This window comes from Triticum urartu, chromosome 7A (genome assembly GCF_056163025.1).
Source record: "Triticum urartu cultivar PI428250 chromosome 7A, HENAU_Tu73, whole genome shotgun sequence".
NCBI classification, from domain to species: domain Eukaryota; kingdom Viridiplantae; phylum Streptophyta; class Magnoliopsida; order Poales; family Poaceae; genus Triticum; species Triticum urartu.
Window position 1 is genome coordinate 83,203,425 of NC_141879.1, and position 6,000 is coordinate 83,209,424.

A 6,000-nucleotide genomic window follows, 5' to 3' on the forward strand; every position below is an offset into this window, starting at 1 on the left:
AGCTGCTTCTAGAGAGGAGGCTAAGCTGGAGCAACTGGTGGTAGACTCGAACACTCCATTGTATGATGGTTGCAATCCTGAGGTGACCCGCTTGAGTTTCACGCTCCAACTCCTGAAGACGAAGGCTAAAAACAAATGGACCGACACTAGCCTCGATGAGCATCTCAAGTACCTAAAGGATGTTCTTCCCGCGGGTAATCTATGTCCTAGTAGTGTTGATGAGGCCAAGAAGATCGTGTGCCCTCTTGATCTGCCACACATTAGATACCATGCATGCATCAACGATTGCATAATTTATCAGAAGGAGCACGCGGAAAGAACAAGCTGTCCGGTGTGCAATGCTTCTCGATACAAGAAGGCCAGGAAGAAATGTCCCCAGAAAGTGGTATGGTACTTACCGATCACTCCCCATCTCTAGAGGTATTTTGTAGATCCCAAGGAAGCAAAGCTAATGCGCTGGCACACGGAGAGGAAGAAGCCCGACGATGGAGATGATCCGAAGCTGAGACACGTCAAGGATGGAAGCTAGTGGAGAGCGTTGAACAGCTTCTATCGGTATTTTGAATGTGATGCAAGGAACATCGTGCTCAGTGCATGTACCGATGGCATGAACCCGTTTGGCAACCAGAACACCAACCATAGCACATGGCCCGTGTTTGTGTGGATGTACAACCTCCCCCTGGTTGTGCATGAAATCGAAGTACATTCACATGAGCATGCTTATTCAAGGGCCGAAACAACCAGGAAATAATATTAATTTGTATCTGGGGCTACTTCAAGAGGAGTTATACACGTTACGGAAAACACCGGCCAAGACATGGGACGCCAGCAAAGGCGAGTATTTCAACATGAGAGCCGCGCTGATCACGACAGTGCAGGACTATCTCGGTTACGGATATGTGGCAGGCCAGGTGTGCCATGGATATTGCGGATGCATGCGGTGCATGGATGATACGACGTCTCAGCAGCTAACATCAAGGAAAGATGGCGGGTCTGGGAAAATCGTGTACATGGGGCATCGAAGATGGCTCGAACAGGACGACCCGTGGAGAAACCGTGGAGATCTATTCAATGGTCATGCTGAGCATCGAGGACCTCCACGTAAGCGGAGCGGTGCCGAAATCGATGAGCTGTTGAAAAACTAGAAGGAGGCCCCGCGCCGGGAAAGACGATGAGAAAGGCGCCGGAGCCGCTGCTGAAGGTATGGAAGACGAGGTCTGTGTTCTGGGACTTGGAGTACTGGCACAAACTCGATACACCTCATTGCCTTGATCAAATGCATATCTGTAAGAATGTCCTTGAGAGCTTGCTCGCAACACTGATGAACATGCCGGATAAGACCAAGGATGGGCCGAAGGCAAGAAAAGACTTGCAAGATTTGAAAATCAGGGAAGATCTGCACATGCCGCCCCGTAAAATGTCAGACGAGACAGAGACGGAGACAGAGGCACGGGAGAAGAAGGTAGTAGCAGCGCGTTTTGTCTAAATGCGCTACAGCTAGTGAAGGTAGTAGCAGCGCGTTTTGTCTAAACGCGCTACTGCTACGTCCACTTAACTCAAAATTCTCACTCTCCCTGCTTCATCCTGCCTATTTTCCCCCCAAATCCCCACTCTCTCCCCCGTCGCACCGCCGCGCCCCGGCGCTCGCCCCCGACCCCGGCCGGCGCTCGCCCCGACCCGGCCCTCGCCCCCGACCCCGGCGCTCGCCCCCGACCCGTCGGCCCTCGCCTCCCTCCTCTGCTTCCTCCCCTCCCAACCTCGGCCGTCGTTGGGCCTGCCTCCTCGCCCCTACACCCTCTATAACCCCCCCTCTCTGCTAGCTAGGGTTCTTCGATTAATTTACTTAGGTTTTAGTTAGGGCAGTAGGTCAATTAGGTTATCTATTTAGTTATGAATTTAGCTAGGTTTTAAAATAGGACAAAAATTTAGGGTTAAGCAATGTAGTTAAAAGAAAAGGCAGCATTTAAGCAATTGTCCAAATCAACATCCCTTGTTAAAGCAAATTTAGGTAGGCTAAATTTATATGCAAATTTAAACTGGACGTGTGATATGTGGATATGTCATGTTTTGGACATGTCATGTTTGGAATTTGAACATGTCATTTGGACATGTGATGTTTTGGTTCAATTTTGGTAAATGATCCGAGTGGCCTATGTTACGCCGGAATGTTGATTCATTTCCGTTCTGGTGAATCTCAGGCGCTCGATATGTCCATTTTTTAGCAAAGGTCATGTCGAAATTTGCCGTGAATAAAGGCATGATTTGTGCTACATAGTTGGCATATCGAGTGCTGGCACATAGATTTCTTTTTTATGTCATTTCTCATTTATTCATACTTTTAGAAATAAACGAGGACACTTAATCATAGGAAACATGTCAAACAACGAAGAAACTGGGCCTTCTGACCAAGATGCAGACGAGATGGATTATGAGGGTGAACAAGAGTACCTCGACTATTTGACTGCTAAGCAAGGTTTGCAGGTCGGCCTCGATGATGGTACTGACGCCAACATCGACACCGATGGCGCCGCCACCGATGGCGGCGCCGAGACCGGCGGGGAAGGTACCGGCGGGGAAGATACCGGCGGGGAAGGTACTGGCGCCGATGCCGCTACCGGAAAGAGGAAGCATAAGAAGTAGAGGATACGAAAACCTAACAAACTAGGGATTGGACGACTTGTGATCACAAAGATGGCACCTGGCAAGTTTGAGCCATTAGAGCCGGAAGAACCTCGCAAGTGCTATGGGAACCAATTAGGATGCATCCTACGGGAATGGGCGAGCATCAACGACGATGACTTAAGGAGTAAAGAGCATTTGACGCAGTTGCTCCTAATGAAGTTGCACAAGAGATTCAAGTTCCCCAACCGGGATGATAACATAGAACAACCGTGGGATGATCCGAAGATGAAAAAGATTATCAATCACGCCATGGGCATGTTTAGCAATGATTTGGCCTCCTGGAAAGGGAGGGTGAAACGAGCTATTGGGGCCGACGAACCCTTGTCTAAGATTCTGGAGGAAAATCCGACACTTACGGAAGAGGAGTTCGAAAAGTTCAAGGACACTTGCGCTACCGAGGCAGCCAAGGCTAAGGCTGCGAAATTCAAGAGCCTTCAGCAAAGGAACACGGGGAAGCATCGCCTCGGAAGCCGTGGCTACCTCGGTAAAAGGCCCATATGGGATAAGGAGGATACGGAACGTGAAGCCACGGGTCTCCCAGACACCTTCGCGAAGTTCACCAACCCCTTGGAGCGTGACTTCATCAAGGCCCGCTACAAGTGGGACAAGGAGAAAAGGGTTTTTTACACGAACCAGATCACGAGGAAATTGATTAGACTACTGGAGAAGCATCACTAGCTTGCAGCCGAAAGCCCTACTTCTCTGACGAGGCCCAAGTGGGACACCCCTCTCAACCGAGCCTTGAATGAACTTAAGGGACTCCCTTTGGGCCAGCGGCCGCAATATGGTCGTGTGCATGGCGCTGGAGACGGCGCCACGTGGAAGTTGTTTTACAACGAGTGCCTGGAGGCCAAGAAGCAGAAAAAGAAGTTTAGTCAGGCGGACATCGATGCAAAGGTGAAGCTTGCGGTCGAGAAAAAAGCAGTTGAGGATGCGGAAAAAACAGCCGAGGAGAAAAATGAGTTGCTACAGCAGGCAGTCAATGCAGCTGTAACTGCCTGCAGAAATGATTTCGCTACTAACTTGGTTCCAGCTATCATCAACTGGACGAAGGAAAATCCAGACAAGACGGTACATGATTTCCCGATGCCCAGTTTCGTCGGGAGCAACTCCATGAACAACAACAACAACAACACCGCACCATCACTTGCTCACGCAACCGGGCCTCCTCTCGCGGTCGCTCCCGCTCATAGCAGCCCGTCCTCAGTCTCTGGCGCGCTAGGTGGGCCTTCGTCTTTGGCTAAGCTCGACGCCGTCACGGTAATTACATGTCGCACCAACATATATATATAGAATATTCCATTTTTGTTGCCTTTCGGATGTTTTACGCCACAGACATATGTGCTTGCAGGGTGAAGAAACCCCGTGCACCATACTCTACTTGATCAAAGGCCAGAAGGTGGACGTGGGAAAGGGGATGATAATGAACCCCATGCAACCCACGTTCCACAACCAGCCGATCCCTGCTGGGCACTTCAGGGTTAACTTGTCCAGTGTGAAATCAGGGAATGAGCATTTGCCTCCTCCGGTATATCCCGTGGGAGAGGACGACAGACCCCGCCACGGATTGGAAACTACAAGGGTTGGGTGCTGCTATGGCCGAAGAATCTTACTCGTCTGGAGCCGGCCGAGAGCACACCAATAACCACACATCAACAAGCATGTGCAGAGACCACCACTCGCCTACGCAATTACCAGCTCCTGTAGTGCCAAGTGAGAGCGGCGGACGACGTGATGAAGGGGGTGCAATAGTACTGGCTGATGTAATCAGTCCTGTAGAACAGAGAATGGATGATGAGACGGAGGTCGGCCCTATGGGTTTCCTCAATACAAATGCGTATGACTGTGACATAGATATGATGAGTCAACCATATGACGAATCAGGCTATCAGCATGCTAATGAGGATATGGATGATATGCCCGGGCAGGAAGGTCGTTGGAAGGATTGCAAAAAGTCTCTCTTCATGAATTCCTCACAGGACACGCCTGAAGATGTCGCCTCAACGCAGGCTCAACTAGCCGGGGGTCGTACAGTGCTTAGCCCGGGAACCCTGGGGCAGGGATTAAGGAAGGGTCTAGAAGGTGTGCCCAAGAAAAAGGAGAGGAAGAGATCGGGGAAGATAACTGCCTCCAAACAAGCCAGAGCACAAAGCAGCCAGACAATGCATTCTGAAGAGCGTGTACCCGTGAAAGGTGTGACCATGTTCCATCTCACGGGCGAGCCGATGCTACCGCCGAAACCGCTGGAGGCACTATCAGGGGATCTCAGGAGACTGCACGACCATGTGCTGTCGACTGAGAAAAGCCTACTAGCCTCAAAGGATCCAGGATATCCGACATACGCGGCTCGTGTGCCTGAGGGGAAGTGCTACGTCGACACACGGCCCGCGGAGGTTTTCTTCCTGCGGTTTGACCATATCTTTGAGATGTTTCTGACAAGGCGGCTCGATTTTACAATCGTCCGCCTTTTTGCGCTACATATGAGCTCCATCATGAAGAGTGAAGAAGTCTCGCAAATCTGTGTGGCGGATCCGTACTACATGCACGAGTCTTTCTTGAGTCTCGACGACTTTGAGCGTGAAACTGCTAGGGAGTACCTCCAAAACTTCATGGTACAGAATAAGGACCGGGAAATTGTCCTCGTGCCTTATCATCCAAAGTAAGTCAGTTCCGGACAACCCTTTCATACATTTCAATCATTCCTTCTCTCTCATATGGGGAATAATTTGAGGTGTCTTTTCCTCGCAGCAACGGGCGCGCCGTCCTTATCGTTCTTTACCCACAAGTCTCCCACGCCGTGTATTTTGACCCTTCCAGAGACTACGAGAAAAAAGACTACACCCACATAATGAATATTCTAGATGATGCTCTCCAAGGCTTCAGCATTAGAGGTGGCCACATGCAGATCAGGAAACAAAGGAACAAGAAGATGGGTTTCGCGCATAAAAGTAACTTCTCCTGCATCCATGTCCCAAAACCAAGCAAGAAGGATGGATTCTACATCGTCCATCTCATGATTCAGTTCAACATGGATCACCAAAAGCTTCGCATGAGAAGCAGAAATGATGATCATATCCACAAGTGGCTAGAATCTCATGGAGAAGCGGATTATAAACTTAGAGATGACTTCTTTCGCATCCAAAGCGACATTGCAACGATCATCATGAAAGAAGTCGTCGATGAGAAGGGGATGTTCCACCAAGGCCCTATATCGCGAGCTGACGTCCGAACTCACATAGGCATGCAACGTCTAGACCTCACGCCATTCAGGAAGCTAGGGTCCATCCTCGATGATAAAGAAGGATGGAACTTCTAGTG